Source organism: Papio anubis, chromosome 7, assembly GCF_008728515.1.
Source record: "Papio anubis isolate 15944 chromosome 7, Panubis1.0, whole genome shotgun sequence".
NCBI lineage: Eukaryota > Metazoa > Chordata > Mammalia > Primates > Cercopithecidae > Papio > Papio anubis.
In genome coordinates, this window is record NC_044982.1 from 97,831,341 (window position 1) to 97,851,584 (window position 20,244).

Here is a 20,244-nt window from a genome sequence, read left to right on the forward strand (position 1 = left end):
AAACCTCAGACACATCTCAGCATGGCCTGCCTACATTTGCGGAGAGGCTGTGTCTTGACTCTTGGCAGATGTTCTGTTATTGTCTCCTGCCCCTGCCCCTGCCCTGACATAGTTCTTTGACCCTTGTCTCCAGCCTGACTCTTACCACTTGACACAATAGGAATTGACCCTCAACAGTCAGCTTGACTTCCCCCTCCTGGTCAATACGGATGGACATCCTTTGTGACCAAGATGTGACCTCTAAAACCTACCCAGGCACTGGCCCTTGGCAGATGCATGACACAAGCTTATCTCAGCATCCTAGCTCAGAGCTGTGGAAAACTATATACGACAGATACAGTGCTAACAGTTTTCCATGAATCAGCTCATTAAATCCTCAAAGCAATCATAACAAGTAATAACAATTACTATCCCCATGAGGGGTGGGGAAATTAAGCTTTGGGGAAGCTCAATGCCTGCCCCAAGGTCACAGACTTAAAACATGGTGGGACCTGATTCCATCCTGAGCCTGTGAATGTGCAGCCAAATCTCCCAAAATGCAATGCTAGTTTCCCAAGGGTGGGACACACAGTCACGTTGGCACCAGAGATGATGTGAGGTGGTCCAATAGCGAATCCTGGTGCTGTGGTTCGAACGTATGTGCCCCCCAAAAGTGATATGTTGGAACTTAACCTCTAAGGTGATAGTATTAAGAGGTGGAGGTGAACAAATTAAGTCACGAGGGCTCCACCTTGTGAATGGGATTAATGCTCTTTAAAAGAGGCTTCAGGGAGCTGCCGGATCCCTCCATCTCTTCTACCCTAAAAGGACACAGCATTCATCCCTTTAGCCCTTCTGCATGTGAGGGCAGAGCTCACCATTTCCATCACGTGAGAACCCAGCACCATCTTGGAAGGCACCAACTGGGAAGCAGAGATTCCCCCTCCAGACACGAATCTGCTGGCACCATGATCATGGACTTCTCAGCCTCCAGAACTGTGAGAAATAGATTTCCATTGTTTGTAAATTATCCAGTCTCAGGTATTTTATTATGGAAGTAAAAAATGGACTAAGATACATGGTATGAGTCTCCTCTTTTAACTCTTTTATCTTTCTAATCATGGAGAAAGCCTTTCCTTTCTGTTTCCTTTCTGATCTTTGCTTATATCTTCCTCACCCCACATTCCCTTTTTGAAAGGTAAGACAAGCCTCAGTCTCACACAATTTGACAAGCAATAGATGATACAAGAAGTGATATCAGGCATCATTTAATTTCTTTCCTATGGTTACTTTGAATATATGAAAGCAATACTGTTTTTCCTGTTATGGTAATGATTAAAGGCTTTACTTTGTAATGTATCCATTTAAGCACAAGATGTAAATTCACTTCTTAAAAATTAAGTAAATAATAGTACATGTTCCCTCATATGGAAAAAGATCAGGAAAGTAAAGCCCAAGAGACTCAAAGGTGGGAACAGTGCCCTGTGTTATGCCACCTCTCAAGACTGGGAAATCCCAGCTGTGATATCAGCAAAGCTGGCAGGTCCCACCTAGCTCCTCCAAACACCATTAGCCATGTGTGTTCATATAGAATAGCTGCGAGTTCTCACAAGATTTACAAAAATCTATTCACAAGTTCTGGAAAAAACAAAGAACACTGACTCATTCTCCCACAAAGAGCCTCCAAGTTTTTTTAAAGAGTAAAAATTAACTCAGATTGACAAAATAAATATTTGTCCTGACATTCACCAGGCAGGGATAACAGACACAGATACAGCTACTTGCAAAGTATACCAGGAAATGATATTTCTCCCAAGGACACACGGCACATAATAACCTTCTTTGAGTAACTACTGCTTTCTTGCATCCTGAAAAGCCTTGATCTCTAAAATCAGTGACTATCAGAAACTTCACTGTTGGAAATTGTATGAGTAAGAATGAACCATCTCACTCTTGCCTGGAAGATCTAAGTCACTTTGACACAGAAGCAGCTCTGATTTCTAGCCCAGATATAAAGCTTCATATAAGGGGTTTCTGATGAAAACACTCACATTTATCTTACCTTTGTCATTTCCAAGGAAATGGGAACCTGGGTTCAATTTACAGTCCAGACCCCTCTACACCCAGCACTGCTTTGCTTTTAAGCTTTATTTTCATTTTACCTAAATTTTAGCCTTCTTGAAAACTGCGGAATAATTCTATCTTTCCCTATGTTTGGTGAGATGCCCAATGGTCCTTCAGGCGTGCAGCTTCCATCATGAAAATGGATCAAGAAATCTGACTTTCTTGGGCTGTAGATTTGTCCTTAGTGGTCTCAGGCTGATTAGGCTAAAGTGGTTCATATTTAACTTTTGTTATTCAGGCTTTTGGAGGTACTGTTTATCTTTTAAAATAAGCAAATAAATCACAACTTGCTCCCTAGGGATACTATGGCCAAATTATAAAGCTGCAGTTTAACTTTTCTATGGAAACCACCCGGTAATTTGACTCAATTTTTCGGCGTAACCATTAATGACATGGTTTTTCTCTTCAGATGGTTGTGCTTTTGTTTTGTTTCAATTAGGAGTTTCGGCCCTGATCAGTTTTGTGAAGAGACACACAGGCTTGAATGTGCACACCTGTGCTTAACTGTTAGTCTTCCGTCTCAGCACAGGGCAGAGCTCCACGCTCGTGGTGAGGCAGCTCCATGGTTGAAGCCCACAGGCTCTCACCCAAATCGTCTTGACTGGGGACCATCTGGATGAAAAGGAACCCATGCCCCCTCCCAGGCTACCTGTGTAAGGGGGTTTCTTTCATCATAATCATGTGAGTCTGCTAGACAAGGGGAGGAAAGTCTAGCCCAGGAGCAGAGGGGTGGGGGTGCAGAATTCAAAACTCCTTCTCCACGGAGCCATCTGTTCTCTTGTCTCTGCTTCCCCACAAACATCTGCCTGCTCTCTGCTCACTACAAGCTCCTCTGCACCCATATCTAAGACTCAGACATGATTTTGTGGCATGATTTGCCACAGTATGACTATTTCAGTCTCTCAGAGCCTCAGAACTAAATTCCCAGGACAGAAAACATGATGGGATTGGTTTCCTTACAATCTGTGCCCACCCCTCTGCTTATGGAAGCAGACACTGGGGCAGAAGCATGGACAGCTGGTCCTCCTCCCAGCAGGAGCTAGGGATCAGCAGCACGTCCAAAGAAGAAGAGGGGCATTCACAGACAAATCCATGTGTGTATTAATTTTAACAACAGAAGGACAAAAGAGAGCCAAGTTTTATTTGCAACTTATGTTTTTCAACACAGGTATTAGCAGCTATCTGAAAGTTAATAATTCAGGAGGAAATATCAATACCTCAAGAGTACAGTTCAGCCCAGCATGAGCTGACTTGATTGACTCGGGAACATGACACCAAACCCTACCAACAGCTGTAGACACCTGACCAAAGAGTGATAGAGAGACAGACAGAAGCCAGGCGTGGTGGCTCACGCGGGTAATCCCAGCACTTTGGGAGGCCGAGGCAGGTGGATCACCTGAGGTCAGGAGTTCGAGACCAGCCTGGCCGACATGACGAAACACCATCTCTACTAAAATAAATACAAAAAATTGGCTGGGTGTGGTGGTGGGCACCTGTGATCCCAGCTGCTTGGGAGGCTGAGGCAGGAGAATCACTTGAATCTGGAAGGTGGAGGTTGCAGTGAGCCAAGATCACGCCATTGCACTCCAGCCTGGGTGACAGAGTGAGACTCTGTCAAAAAATAAATAAATAAAGAGAGACAGACAGAAAGACAGAGAGAGAGAGAGAGGATATCAGAGGGTCAGCACTACATACTCTCATCAGAAGAACTTTCTGCCACTGGCCTGGAAGTGAGTCAGCACAAGAAATGGCATATAATTATACCATTATTTATTTCTATGGCACATTCGAAAGGTCATCTTCTTGGAAGGGAACCAGTAAGTATCATGGAACAGCTACCAGTTTTATTGTCAGGCTTCCCTGGGTTCTACGCTGATGTTTGCAGCTGGATAACTTGGGCAAATCCTTCCCTGAGCCTCAGTTTTCCCACATTAGGACAGCAGATAGCACCACCTTGGCCAAGGTTGAATTTGAAAGCTACATAAGACAGTGGGATCTGCCCTCCCTTTAAGTGCCAAACCATGTCCAAGATGGAGAGACTAAGAGCTCGGCTCCCAGTGGTTCCGGTTGTAAGGTCTACAGTTCAATCACTTCAGATTCTCCTCACAAGATCCTCATTCTTTCTTTGGTAGGTTGTCCCCACAGAAAATGTTCTAAGAGCACAAGTTTCTCTTCTGAGATAAAGAAAGTCCTACAGGTCAAAACATCTGAGACTTAGAATCAATCAACAGCTTTTAATTTTTCAAAAGATCAAAAAGCATTTACTGATCATTCAAGTGCTTTACTACACCCTGTGTGGTGGACCCTGTCAGCTGGGGCCACTGATACCACCAGTGCCCACTCATATCCCCTCATCTTACTACTAAAGAGCAACCTCCGGACTTCCGATGGCCAGCACCTGCATTGCTTTGCCTGAAGGCATCCTCAGGCCAAAGCCCATCTGCCAGGTCATGAGCAGGACAGAGTACCAGGGATTTCAATCCCTAGCAGCCCTCAACCAATGACTGGTAAAAGTGAGATAGCACCAGTCTATATATTTTACACTAGATCTTGAAATCACTCCACCAGGATTAAGAGCCGGCTGCCCATGGTGGTAGCTAAATTGACAAATGCCCTCTGTCCTGGTCCATGTGATTAGTCCATGGGGTGCCCAGACATTGGGTTCAGTATTATTCTGGATGTGTCTGTGATGGTGTTTCTGGATGAGATTAACATTTGAATTAGTGGACTGAGTAAAGCAGAAGGCTCCCTTCCAATGTGGGTAGGATTTATCCAGTTCATTGAAGGCCTGAATACAACAAAGGCTAGGTAAGAAAGAATTCTCTCTGCCTGGCTGTCTTTGAGCTGGGACATCAGCCTTCTTCTGCCTTCAGATGTAGACTCGGACTGTACCTTATACCATCATCTCTCCTGGGTCTCCAGCTTGCCAACTGCAGATCTTGGGGATTTCTCAGCCTCCAAAATCATGTAAGTCAATTCGTTATATATATATTACATATGTGTATATTTTATATAAATATTCCCTATTGACTGTGTTTCTTCAGGGAACCGAGACTATATACATAGCTTCTCCTTTTCCTCTCACTTTCTCATGACTTTACCAGGCTTTACTTCACCCTCAAACAAACCACTTGCTTTTGAAGCCCTGTTTCAGGATCTGCTTCTGGGGGAACCCAGACTGAGATGGGCTAACTCAACAGCTTGCCTCATCACTTCTCACTTGCTGTCTCCCCACATTGAGGCTGGAAACCCAATGTTGGCTTTTCCTGCCTCCTGTGCTATGTGACCCTATCTTGGTCAATGATACATTTTTTAAAGTCTCAGAGAGGCAGAGGGGCTCTAAAATGCTATTTCATTTCTTGTTAAAAGGGAACAAGCCAGGCACGCTGGCTTACGCCTGTAATCCCAGCACTTTGGAAGGCCAAGGCAGGCGGATCATGAGGTCAGGAGTTTGAGACCAGCCTGACCAACATGGTGAAACCCCATCTCTACTAAAAATACAAAAATTAGCCAGGCGTGGTGGCGCATGCCTGTAATCCCAGCTACTTGGAAGGCTGAGGCAGGAGAGTTGCTTGAACCCAGGGGGCAGAAGTCACAGTGAGCTGAGATCACGCCACTGCACTCCAGCCTGGGTGACAGAGCAAGACTCTGTCTCAAAAACAACAGCAACAAAACGGAGGGGGGTGGTGTGGTGGGGAACAAACAGAAAACTGTTGTTTCTTCCATCCTTTTTCCTGTCTTAAATGCTGCAATGATACCTGGAGTTTCACCATCTCACAATCATAAGGAATTAATATCCCCTAAAGTCCTGTAACATTTGCCATCCCTGGTAAGACGAGTCCCCAATATCTAATTGTTTCCTCCTAGGCACCAGACTTGTAGTATTTTAAGATATTAACTCTCCCTTCCCGGATTCAGGCAAGTAATGAGTCTTGCATGTTTGATATCCAGCAGAGGTTTAGGCAGAGCAGAAAATAAATTACCTGAAACTGTTTCTGGCTTGTGTGTTCCAAAAGCCTATGGCCTTTGGGAAAGAGAGATTCTAGGCATGGACTGAGTGCCTTAAAGAGCAGAAAGGGGAAGTCGATCTCACTCAGACTAAAAAGAGATTCACCTAGGCCGGGGAAAGAGCACAGAAGCAGAGGATGGATAGAGGTCTCTGAAAGCAGGAAAAAAACCTGCTGCCCCTCGTGCCCTGCTTGTCTATAGCACTGGCACTGACATGACACAACCCAAGAGGGGAGTGGCTGCATGGCACGTCTGGGCAAGCTGGATCACCAGCATCTCTGCAAAGATTTGCATCCACCCCACATCTCAGGGAGCTCCAGAGGACTCCCAGGCCAGAAGGACCATGCAGGAAGGGATAGTGTAATTCTAGGTGGTAGGCTTTGTGAACTGGCAAGACCACACTCTGCCAACAGGTTGAGAAAGGTCCACATTCCTGTAGGGACACAGACCTGTGAAGAGTTTAGGGCTAAAAACTTATCTATACCCCAGCAAGAGTCACTGCACAGTTGTAAAGATTACTAATCAAATAAGACAAATTCATTTTTTTGGTCTTTCAATAAATATGAGTTCCTACTGTTACTAGGCACTGAAGACACAAATAAGACATCGTCTCTGCTCTCAAGGATCTTAGTCTAATGGGGTAAACACTTACAGCCAATGTATAGGCTCATAAATTGAGTTATATGACTCAGAAGCTTCATAAACATTGCATGAGTCACTCTTGATCAAAGGAGGCATTCTGTGCACCATTTATGAATGAGCAAACAAGACACAGAGAGGTTAAGTGACTTACAAAAAATCACACAGTCACTATAGTGTGGTGTTCAGATTCAGACTGTAGTCGGACTAATGTCATTGGACAGGATCCTTCCACTTTGTTCACTGTTTTCCAATGCCCATAGAGAGCCCAGAGGGAGTCTGTATGATTTTTTTGTACTGTAGTCCCAGGTAGAGTTTACCCAGTAGAATTAGTTGTGTCAAAAAAATAAAATACCTAGGAATATAGCTAACTAGAGAGGTGAAAGATCTCTACAAGGAAAACTACAAACACTGCTCAAAGAAATCAGAGATGACACAAACCTAAATGAAAAAACATTTTATCCTCATGGACAGGAAAAATCAATATCATTAAAATGGCTATACTGCCCAAAGCAATTTGTAAATTCAATGCTATTCCTATTAAACTACTATTGACATTCTTCACAAAACTAGAATTTTTTTAAAATTTATATAGAATAAAAAAAGAGCCCAAATAGCCAAGTCAATCCTAAGCAAAAAGAATAAAGCCACAGGCATCATGCTACCTAACTTCAAACTATACTACAGGGTTACAGTAACCAAAACAGCATGGCACTGGCTCAAAAAGAGAGCCCAGAAATAAGACCACACACCTACAAGTATCTGATCTTCGACAAACCTGACAAAAACAAGCAATGTGGAATGGATTCAATAAATGGTGCTGGGATAACTGGTTAGCCATATGCAGAAGATTGAAACTGGATCCCTTTCTTACACCATATACAAAAATTAACTCAAGGTGTATTAAAGATGTAAATGTAAACCCCAAAATTATAAAAACCCTGGAAGACAACCTAGGCAATATCATTCTGGACAAAGGAATGGGCAAAGATTCTATGATGAAGACACCAAAAGCAATGGCAACCAAAGCAAAAGTTGACAAATGGGACCTATTAAACTAAAGAGCTTCTGTACAGCAAAGGAAACTATCAACGGAGTGAACAGACAACCTACAGAGCGGGAGAAAATTTTTGCAAACGATGCATCTGACTAAGGTCTAATATCCAGCATCTATAAGGAACTTAAACAAATTTATAAGAAAAAAATGACCTCATTAAAAAGTAGGCAAAGGACATCAACAGACACTTTTCAAAAGAAGACATAAATGCAGCCAACAATCATATGAAAAAAAGCCCAACATCATTGGTCATTAGAGAAATGCAAATCAAAATCACAATAAGATATCATCTCATACCAGTCAGAATGGCTATTACTAAAAAGTCAAAAAATAACAGATGCTGCTGAGGTTGTAGAGAAAAAGGAATGCTTATACACTGTTGATGGGAATGTAAATTAGTTAAACCATTGTGAAAGACAGTGTGACAATTCCTCAAAGACCTAAACACAGGCATACCATTCAACCCAGCAATCTTATTATTGCATATATACCCAAAGGAATATAAAGCATTCTATTATAAAAACACATGCACATGTATGTTCGTTGCAGCATTATTCACAATAGCAAAGACATGGAATCAACCTAAATGCCCATCAATGGTAGACTTAATAAAGAAAATGTGGTACATATATACCATGGAATACTATGCAGCCATAAAAAAAGAATGAGGTCATATCCTTTTCAGGAACATGGATAAAGCTGGAAACCATTATCCTTAGCAAACGAATTCAGGAATAGAAAACCAAATATTGCATGTTCTCACTTATAAGTGAGAGCTAATTGATGAGAACACATGGACACATGGGTGGGGGGAACAGCACACACTGGAGTCTATTGGAGGGTGGAGGGTGGGAGGAGGCAAAGGATCAGGAACAATAACTAATGGGTACTAGGCTCAATAACCTGGGTGATGAAATAATCTGTACAACAAATCCTCATGATACAAGTTTACCTATATAACAGACCTGCACATGTACCCCTGAACTTAAAATAAAAATTAAATTAAAAAAAAAAGAATTTGTTGGCCGGGTGCAGTGGCTTTAGCCTATAATCCCAGCACTTTGGGAGGCCAACATGGGTGGATCATGAGATCAGGAGATCGAGACTATACTGGCTAACACGGCGAAACCCTGTCTCTACTAAAAATACAAAAAATTAGCTGGGCGTGGTGGCGGGTGCCTGTAGTCCCAGCTACTTGGGAGGCTGAGGCAGGAGAATGGCATGAACCTGGGAGGCGGAGCTTGCAGTGAGCCAAGATTGCGCCACTGCATTCCAGCCTGGGCAACAGAGCAAGACTCTATCAAAGAAAAAAAAAAAGAAAAAAAAAAAAGAATTTGTTGTGTCTTGCTATTCAAAGTGAATTGCTACATCTGCTAAAGCTCTAAGTGACTTCCATTAAAAAAAAAAAAAAAAAAAAAAAAAAAAAACAGTCCTCTTCATCACACCTTAAGGGAAAACAGCAACCTTCTGTATACACACATTAATTAACACAGCAGAAATAGGTTGGAGTTAATTATAGAGTCCTCCTACTTAAAAATGAGGAATAGGCTGGCTGCCAAAGAAGGCTGAGTGCCATGGAATAAGGTAAGAGAAGTAGAGAAAGCATGGCATCTCTATCCTGTGTCCTCTTCTGAGAGCTGTCCTGCTGTTGAAATGCAAATGGTTTGGTGGTCAATGCCTCTGAGCTGGCCACAAACTCAGCAAGTCTCTCAGCTTTGTCTGTGTGCTATCTCTCTTTAAGTAAAGGTCTTTCACCACTAGAAAAGATGCACACATCAATTATTAAGAAAGTATTATAGCAGGAAGAAAGAAAAATTGCATGTCATTTTCCTGGCATTCAATATTTTTTCATTATTTATTACCAGTATCCATCTACTTGGGGAAGAACAAGCAAACGCTTTTTTAAAAAAAAATCATGAATGTTTCAACCTGAAAGCTGAAGAGATATTGGGCAGCATGTTACCAAAGGCCCAGAAAATATATGTTTGTTATTAAATCCCTTGAGTTTTCTTTTTCTACTTCGAGCGCACCAAGGAGAAGTATATTTGAGCATGCTCCATTCCTCAAACCACTCCAGTCCTGTGTTTACCCTTCTGTTTTTTGTAAGTATATATATTAGCTAGGAATCTCATCTCGATTCCTCTAGCTAGTTTCTGCAGGTGTATAAACACTATCTGGCTTCTTCAAAGTAAAATATGTGTGGCATCACCAACAATACTACTAGAGTAAATACCATTTTCCATTACAAAGAGAATATGTAACCCAAATATTTTAAAGGAGCTCAGTATTCTACTTTCTCCAAGAATGAAACAGAAATCATGTTTGACCAGTTATCACTGCCTACATGAATAGAGCATTGTGTCTTAAAGGCTATAAGACTCTCCTTGCCCATAATAGAAGACAGACTCTAGAGAATCCAGTGATGAAGGGAACTTTACCAATTTAGAAAAAAATAGTGCGGCTCACTGCCAGTGCTCATTTAATTTTGCATTAACATGCTCTTTGAGGCTGAAGCAAATCTGACCAATTATCAATGTGAAAATAAAATATAAAAACTGTTCTTGGAGTTATTTCTAAACAGAACAAACATCAGAATTGTCTGAATCATCAGAATCATCTATTTCAGAACAATCAGATTCATCAAATGGGTCTTCACCCAACAACTGTTCCAGAATGATGTTAACATCACACATAGGAATGCTGCGTTTTCTGGGATTTGACACTTTCAGCGATCGAGAATTACTATATTTTGTAAATGGAAATAGCACTACTAAAAACAGAATGCTGTTGATAGAATGATGTATTTTGTTTCCAAAGTCAATACACTAGAGCCATGTGAAAATAATAATAATAAAAGCGAGATATTTTGTGGCAAAGTTATCTCAGGGTAAATGCTGCCACTGCAAGTGCCACCAGCGAGTATTCTCGGGGCAAACAGGAAAAGGGTTAATGGCAACCTGTTTCAATGGTCCCCAGACCTAGGTGTGCATGAAAATCAACCGGGGAACATATTTGAAAGGCTTCTGAGCCATTCTAGACATACTGAATTGTCTCTACTAGGACCCAGGCATCTGTATTTTGAATATGCCTTCCCCCAAGTGGTTCTTATGGCAGCCCTGTGTGGGAACCTCCTATCCAAATCCAAATTCCCACAGCAACACCCCAACCAAGCCGTCCTCCAGTCTTTGCTTAAATATTAATACCTCCCATGAGAGTGGACCCACCCAGTCTATCCCTGGACAGCACCAACCGTTGGGAAACAGCCTCCCTGGAACTCCCAGCCACTAGCTGTGCTGTCACAAGTAAAAGGAGCCTCATTCACAAAGAAGCAGCAGCAGATTCTGCTACTTGCACCTAAGAAACCATTGAAAGAAAGATGCATGCAAAAATTCAAATTGCAAGCTATCAAAAAAAAAGAGTATATGCTAAACTTTATTTTTATAAAATTATTTGACCCCTCTGATTTCCATTTATTGGAAAGTTAGGGATAAAACTAATAGAATAGGGCTGTTGTTAACATACGAGCATTCAATAAATGTTGGTTCCCTTCCTTCCCCTTCCTTTGTTTTTCTTCTACAGTCAATTTGTCATAGGATCTTATCGTCTCTTAAATATCTCCTGATCCAGTCTTTCTCTCCATTGCTAACACACCACCTACATGAGCATTCCTATATTTCCTCAGCATCTCATTACTTAAATATTTAGGTTTGGAGGGAGATAGGAAATAAATTATTACTTAAAAGCAAGCATTGTAATTTTTTTCAGGAAGTTATTCTCTTTGTTCAGGAAAATATCTTGAAATGCCACTTGGGGCAGCAGACACCCAGACAGCATGAGTTAGTAAGAGAAAAGGTAGCAAAAGAGGTAATTAAATTGTTCTTTATCTGAAGTGAACGGGATGGAGTAAGTACAGAAGAGAGGAGACAGAGGAGGGAAGACAGAACAGCAAGGCTGTGGGCACGCAACAGGAACAGGGGTTGAGAATCAGCAGAAGTCAGAGTCAAGGGGGACTTTTGAGGATGCCTGTGAAATGCAAGAAATCTTGGACCTTTCCAGAGTGTAGAGTGGAGTGTGATCCCATTATATCCAGCTCTTATGATTCAGGGCCTCCAGCTAACATCTAGGCTGAAATGAGTTCCTGCAAAGCCGTGTATCTTACCTCTCTGCCTTCCTGTTCTCTTTGTGCCATTCCTCTGCTCAGGAGCTCTGAGGATCCACTGTGGGACCCTGTGTTCTTTACTGCCAATTCCTATCAGACAGTGTCAGTCTTTTAAACATATACCCTTTCAGGTACAGCATCTATCTCTCTGAATGTAACTTTCTATAATATCCATTAGCAGAAAAAAATGTTGCCAAAATGTGACCTCTGTCCAAAAACAACAAAAAACAAAACAAAACCCAAACTATTTGGCAACTCTATTGGCTTGAACCCTTAGGGAAAAAATAATAATATGAATGATTTATTAAGCATTCGCTATGTGCCAGGCAATAGGCTAAGGATTTTACTTATATTCTCTCATTTAATCTTCACAAGAGCCCTCTCAAGTAGATATTACCCTTACCACTCTTTAGACATTCAAAGCAAAGCTCGCAGGAATTTGGGAACTTGCTCAAAGTCTCACAGATGGTAAGTGGCAGAGCTGGCCCTCAAAGGGGAACCTCTCTGCACTCTTGACCAGGATGCCTCAATGGAGTCACTTATCACCTGGATTAGGAATAGGTTAGAAAGCTAAACTACAAAGATGCTCCTGAAAACTTCAAGTCTCCCTGAAGAAGAGCAAGGCCCTTCTCTGCAAGACACTCTAGATGATGCCAGCAAAAATCTGGAAACACTCCAACCCCTTGCTAGAACAGCTCTAACTCAGTGTCGGCAGTTCCCAACTCAAGCTGTACATCAGAAACCCCCTAAGAACCCTTCCAAAATTGAAGTTTCTCAGGCCTCAGTGCAGACCCACTGAAGAAAATCCTGTGGCAATGAGGTGGAAGAAAGGGCTATTTTTTTTTTTTAAATGGTCTCCAAAGAATGTAGCCAGTTCCAGAAGTGGGGTTTAGGAAACAGTGTGATCCTATGCCACTCTTAGCTATAAGTCCTGCCACCTGAGTGCTTGTAGCACTTCTGGCTTCCACCATGAAAATAGTTCTATTTTAAGAGAAGTTGGAGGAAGTGTGGAGAATCTTGGTGTTAACATATGTTCATCTGAGGCTGTGTGGTTTCTGTTTGGTGCCTGTGGCCATAAGAAAACAGAGAGTCTTCTATCTCTGTGTGTGTTTATCAACCCCCAGCAAGGCTCTCATCAACAAGGGGCTCATCCTATTATCCTTAATACAGAGGTGATAAACAGCCACGGAGCCATGCCAGAAACTTCTTCAAGACAAACAGAAGCATGCCTTTGGTAGAAGGTGGTGTTTTAAGCCACAAAAATATCTAATACATGCCCCACACCCAGTCCTGGTTAGTCCAGGAAGCCTAGTGTGGAAAGAAAAACTGACCATCAGACATGTTCTCCACTATGTTGGAGGAGATCAAAGAGGACAGCAATAGGCTACTCCTCAGGCCCCAGGTTAAATGGAAGCTGACCTAATGAATGAGCTAGTGCTAACTAGGGGCCAGTTTCAGTCAGAAGTGTGTAGGAACTTAATTTGGAGGAACTCCATGAATTGGCACACAGGAGAGATATACACCTAATTAAAGCTTCCTTTGAGAAGGTGATATTTTTGTTCTCCTCTGACAGAAGCGCTAGACTTTCGAGATAGAAAATGCTGAAAGGCATTTTTATTATTTTAAAATCCTTCTTAATGGAAATTGATGAATGACTTTCACTAGACTTTATTTATAGAATTACCTGGTACCGTTAAAATGTTAAGGATTGAGTAAATGTAACTTTGTTCCTAGCTGCTATTACTTTGAAGAAAACATAATGAGCATTGTGATACTGGTGGAATGTTTATTAATAGCTGGATGGACAGCAGCTCAGAAATGTTCGCCTGCACCAGTAGTTCTCAAACTTGGTGCATCAGAATCACCTACTGGGCCCATCCCCTGAGTTTCTGATTTATTATGTCTGGGGCAGGACCCAAGAGCCTGCATTTCCAGCAAGCTCCCTGGTGATGCTGATGCTGCTGGTACAAGGATCACACTTTGCGAATCATTGACCCAGAGCATGAGCCCAACTTCCAAATGATCTGGGCTGAGATGCAGGCTCTCACTCTCACCAAACTCTAGGAATAAAGTGGCTGGCTCTCCCTCCCTTCCTTAGCTACCAGAGAGACCATATGGCTTGGTTTCTCCAGGACAATCTTAGTTTGTGTCTTTTACAACCAATTGACGCCTGTTAATTATCTTAGTACTTCTTTACATCCTCAAAAATGTCTCAGTTTAGATGATAATTGTTACAGTCACCCTAACGTTTGCTACTATTTGCTTAACCCTAATCCGTAGGAATCCCACATACCTAAATGGAGGGTGCTCTCTTTCAGACAGAATTTGCTTTTGCCTTCTCTGAGAGCCAGGGACACTGTAGACCTGGGATCACCTTAGCTGGAGTTGCAGCTTAACGTGCCCTTGGCCCAAGGCTTACTCTCCTTACTACAGCGTTGATAGCGGTGTTTGCCCTCACCCTGCTTTTCTGTCCTGGGTGCTACCTGTACACCTTTCCCTGCCCCCACTTCCCAGCTCTGGTTTTAGCTCAAGGGTGGTATTTTTTGCTGCTGTTGCTATTATGGCTGTTGTTATTTGGGGTTAGAGAAAGGTTCTTTGGAAGTTTCCCTTACTTCTTTTTTTTAACATTTTGTTGTGGAAATTTTCAAGCACATTGAAAAGTAGAGAGAATAACTTAATGAACTACCATGTACCCACCAGCTAGCTTGAACAATTATCAACTCATTCAAATCTCATATCATATCATCTATACCCCTACCCAGTTCTCTAACCTCCTTCCCCTTCACACAACCATTGGATGATTTTGAAGCACATCTCAACATCATATGATTTTAGCCATATGCACATCAGTAATAATTTTTTGTTTGTTTGCTTTTTGAGACATAGTTTCGTTCTTGTTGCCCAGGCTAGAGAACAATGGCGTGATCTCGGCTCACCACAACCTCCGCCTCCCAGGTTCAAGTAATTGTCCTGCCTCAGCCTCCCGAGTAGCTAGGATTACAGGCATGCACCACCTCACCTGGCTAATTTTGTATTTTTAGTGGAGATGGGGTTTCTTCATGTTGAGGCTGGTCTCGAACTCCTGACCTCAGGTGATCCACCTGCCTCGGCCTCCCAAAGTGCTGGGATTACAGGTGTGAGCCACCACACCCGGCCATCAGTAATAATTTTTAAAGAATAGGACTCTATTTTTAAATAATCAGTATGCCATTATCACACCTAAAAAGTGATAATTTTGTAACATCATTAAATATACAATCAGGGTTCACATTTCTCTAATCGTCTCATAATTGCACTGGTTTAATTGTCCAAAACAGAATCCATATACATTCTATACCTTGTATTAATAATTGGCTGATATCACTTGTCTTTAATAATTTATGTTTCCCCGGCTATGTCTTTTTTATTCATTGTGCCTTATTTGTTGATGAAACCAGATAGTTTGTCCTATACAGTCATCTCTCAGTAACCAAGGGGGATTGGTTCTAGGACTCCCTGCAGATACCAAAACCCATGGATGCTCAAGTCCCTTATATAAAATGACATGGTATTTGCATATCATGTATGCACGTCTTCCTGTATACTTTAAATCACCTTAGATTACTTATAATACCCAATACAATGTAAATGCTATATAAATATTTGCTATACTGTTTATTTTGGTAATAATGACAAGAAAAAAAGTCTGTGCCCATTTAGTACAGATGCAACCATCCAATTTTTAAAAAAAATATCTTCAATCTGTTATTGGTTGAATCCATGAATGCAAAGTGCCAACTACAGTTCTCATAGAATGTGTTTTCCTGTTTGCATTCCTATGGTGTCATTCAACATGTTCTTCTGTCCCCTGTGTCTCCCATAAATTGATAGGTCAATCTAGAACTGTGCTGTCCGATACAGTAACCCATAGCCACATGTGGCTATTTAAATTTAAATTAGTTAGAATTCAATAAAATTTAAAACTTAGTTCCTCAATCACACTAGTCTTATTTCAAGTGCTCAACACATGCATGTGACTAGTGGCTACTATGTTGGACTGTGCAGATACATAACATTCCTATCATTGCAGAAAGCTCCATTGGACATGCTCCACCTCAGATTCAGGTTAGGGTTTTTTTGGTTTTTTTTTGTTGTTGTTGTTATTGTTGGGTTTTGTTTTTGTCTTGTTTTGGGGGTCAAGTCTACTTCAAAGGCAGTGTTGTGATACTTCTACCAAGATACACATAAAATCTTGTTGTCTTTCTTCATGTGATGTTAACACTCATTGGCAATTATTGCCTAGACCCTGTAATTCAGATTACAGAATTTCAGTTGTGTCCCTGTTTCTTCATTTGTCAGCTGGAATACTTCTGTAAAGAGCAACTTCCCCTCATCTATCATTTGGTTGTCCTGAGATATAGTCTGTATTGGAAAGGCAAAGTAAATACCTGATTCTCTCTTCTTATTTACCAGTTTTCAAAATAATAAGTTGGTTTTCTAGCGTCTTCCAAAAGTGACCAGTGAGGTGTTCTATTCTGAGCACTGGATCCCATGTGCCAGCCTCCAGACGCTTCTCGGCACAGCAGGAGAGCTGGTCAATCCCACTGTCACCACCCCCACCTCCCTGAGGGAAGGAAGCCACCATTCCTGCTCCTGAGAGACAAATCTGCGGACAACTAAAAAGGCAGTTTGCCTTACAGGAGCCTAGAGCTTCCTTGCTCCAGGGTGTGGATGGAATGGTTGGCCCCACCTTGCTGTCAGGTCAGGGCTCAGCAAATTAGGCCAGTGATGAAATGAAGATGTAAAGGCCTTGCAGACAGCTGAACCAAGAGCCCTTATTCCACTGCACAATTCTCACCTTGCAACAAAGCACGCAAGGTGGATGGGCCTTCCCACTGGTTCACCACTAGCTGGACTGGCACATGTAAATAAAGGTTCTCTCTCTAAGAATATACCTAAGGCCCTTTGAGAGTGAGTCACCCACAAACTGACCCCTTACATTCTGGCTGTAGTATGCATCAATCCTACATCAAACCTTCCAGCAACCTGCTGAGGTCGGCCACTCTCTCCCGACTGATCTGAGGTTTATACCCATGCTACACTGCATCTGAGTATGCCCACCTGAATGGCATCCTGCTAAGTTCTCTCCAGCAGGCCCCTCTTTGGCTTATCAGAGACCAATGGCATTTAATCTGGGATTCCCATATTCCTAGGAGTTTGTGAAGGCAGTACTTTGTGAAGGTGGTAAAGTGCACAAAGTTTTCAAAATGTTATGGTTTATATTATCTTCATATCTAACTTTATATTATTTTCATATCTACATGTGCCAAAAAAAAAAAATCAAGAGTGTGTGTTGGGGAAGAGGCAGTGGGAGACAGCTGCAATTGTGTGGTTCTTTTACCCTCCTGCAAGGTGAAGGCTAAGAGCACCTTCCTCCTAGGAGCTGTGTTTTGTAATGAAGAGAGGAGTTTTAGGAGAGGCAGACCTGGGTTACAATTCAGCCTTCATGAACTGCTGGCCATGTGAAATTTGAAAAAATAATCACTGCAAACCCATATTTTGTCTCTAAAACTAGGCACATACCCCCAACTTCACAGAACAGAGATGTGAATTAAATAAGTGGGTAAAGCACCAAACAGAGTTTCAGAAACACAGTAACGGCTCAGTAAATGCTGGTTCCTTCTACTCTTACCTTTCCCTAGCCTTTATGAATGAGCAGGCAGTATGGCGTCATGGTTTTGATTTTCATATCAGACAGACGCTGTTTTATATTCAACCCCACAGTTGTGGGTGACTTACCCCTCCAAGCCTGAGTTTTCTCATCCATGAAAGAAAATTTTCTCGCAAGATTGCTGTGATGATCAGAGATAATGTACCATGAAGCACTTGCTCAACAAAAGGTACCTCTTACTGTTTTTCATGGTTTTTCCCTCCCCATTATGTAGGTAAGTTCCAACTGAGAAGTACGACACCTCCGACATGGGAGAATCTGAGATGAAGTGGGAAGAGGGAAAGATTCATGCTGAATGCCATGCGTTCTCAAAGGGGTGGATATTGCCTCCAACTAGATGCAAATTGGTTTTTGAAAAGGGCAATAATCTGCTTTTTGAGGGGAAAGAGGAAAACGATCTTAGATATCACAATGGTTTGTGGCCTCTCAAGGGCCACAGTACATAAAAAGATATACAGTATATCTGTAGTATTATAATTTCATGATGGGGGAGAGGGATCCCAGCTACTTGGGAGGCTGAGGTAGGAGGATCACTTGAGCTGGGGAGGTCTAGGCTGCGGTGAGCAATGATCACACCACTGTGCTCCAGCCTGGGTAAGAGAGTGAGACCCTGTCTCAAAAAAAAGGTTGAGAAACACTGTTATACAGAGACCAGAATCATCTGAGCATGAGCAGAAAAGGAAACGGTTGACTGGGAGAGCAATATTCCACCTCTGCATTAGAACAAATGGCTGGGGGAAGAGGCAGGCAGTGAAAATAGGTGCAATTCAGTCCCACCTGCTGGAAGCCTAGAAATGATTTTTTGGTACAGGGCAGTTTTTGTTGTAGCTGTTGTTTTTATTGGGGTTGTTTGCTTTTTAAAGAAAAGGAGCTAATAAATACTGAACACTTATGTGTTAGGAATTGTGCCTGGCACCTTACATATGTTACTCCAACAGGACCATGAAAAGTAGATGTCAGTTTAACTGATGAAAAAACTGAGGTTCCTAAATGTTAAGCAAAACACTTCATTCCTGAACCTGTGTTCTTTCCAGAGTGGCCATCCTCCCAATTTGCTCCAGACAGTGCCTGATCATGCCGGGTGTCCTGGAGTCATTTGTAAAAAGCACCCCCTTTTCACTCTCTTGCATGTCTTGGTTTGGATCCTAAATTAAATAATCATCCTAGTTGCATCTACCTTGTGGCTGTGTCCATCCCTCAAGGTATTTCCACAGGGAAGGCCTAGAATCCCAGCGATCTTGAATGGATTCTGAATTGTAGCAACATCCTTATCAGAAGATGCAAAGAGGTCCCTGGGAAAGAAGAGGATGAGTGATGACAAGAAAGTGGTGGAAAAGGCCCGCCCCATGGTTCACGCCTGTAATCCCAGCACTTTGGGAGGCAGAGGTGGGTGGATCACCTGAGGTCAGGAGTTCAAGATCATCCTGGCCAACATGGTGAAACCCGTCTCTACTAAAAATACAAAAATTAGCTAGGTGTGGTGATGTGTTCCTGTAATCCCAGTTACTCGGGAGGCTGAGTCAGGAGAATCGCTGGAACCCAGGAGGCAGAGGTTGCAGTGAGCCGAGATCACGTCACTGCACTCCAGCCTGGGAGACAGCAAGACAGGAGAGAAAAGGAAGGAAGGAGGGAGGGAGGGAGGGAGGAAGGAAGGAAGGAAGGAAGGAAGGAAGGAAGGAAGGAAGGAAGGAAGGAAGGAGAGAGAGAAAGGAAAGAAAGAAGAGAAAGAAAGAAAGAAAAAGAAAGAAAGAAAGAAAGAAAGAAAGAAAGAAAGAAAGAAAGAAAGAAAGAAAGAAAGAAAGAAAGAAAGAAAGAAAGAAAGAAAGAGAAAAGAAGGACAGAAGGAAATAAAGAAAGGAAGGAAGGAAGGGAGGGAAAGAAGGGGAAGGAAGGGGAAGGAACGGGAAGGAAGGGGAAGGAAAAGGAAATAAAAGGAAAGAAAGAACAAAAGAAAGAAAGTGGTGGTGAAGAGGCATGGGAGGACCTTATTTGTAAGACATCTCAACATACCTCACTTTTTAAGCATCCTGCAAAAAGCCCTCATGTGCATGTGGACATTTCCAAGCTCAGAGTACGCAAAACCCCAAATGTGATCACCATGGAAGTGCACTGCAGAAGTTCCAGCTTCTCATGGATTGCATACGTGGAAGGCTCACTGACACCCATGCAAGGGAGAACAAGAGAAACCAGAACAAGCCACAGTCAAGGACTTTGTTGCCATGGCGCCAAGCTGTGTCCAGTGACCCTGCTGCCTAGGGACAGAAAGTGTGGAGAGTTTGGAGTTGCAGACTCCAGGTAGCAGCCAGCAAGCACCTGCCTCCAGGGCAGTGGGTGGAAGCCCTGCCGCCTGCCCCCACCCTGGTCCGGGTATTTTCTGCAGACCCTCACAGGGCTCAATAAATTGACATCTGCAGGTTCAAGCAGGAAGTCGAAGCTGGAGATGTGATATTTGTGCCTACCTCTGAATAATTTAACACTCCCTCCAAAATAGACTATCATTAGAATTTGTCAATTCCTGTGCATTTGAGCAGACAGCCTCAACCAAAAAAACAAAAAAAGGAAAAGGAA

The 20,244-nt window shown here is 42.4% G+C and overlaps 1 protein-coding gene across 5 annotated transcripts in view; it reads right to left on the reverse strand.

The window, feature by feature from the left end:
- Positions 1-20,244, reverse strand: part of SV2B (synaptic vesicle glycoprotein 2B) — a 171,343-nt gene that overhangs the window by 117,557 nt on the left and 33,542 nt on the right. The window contains exon 2 of one of the 5 annotated variants that reach the window (XM_031668326.1): positions 858-975. The exons of the other annotated variants lie outside the window; for them this stretch is intronic. The gene's annotated coding sequence lies outside the window, so the exon portion shown is untranslated. The remainder of the gene's footprint in view (positions 1-857; positions 976-20,244) is intronic. 5 annotated transcript variants of the gene reach the window in all.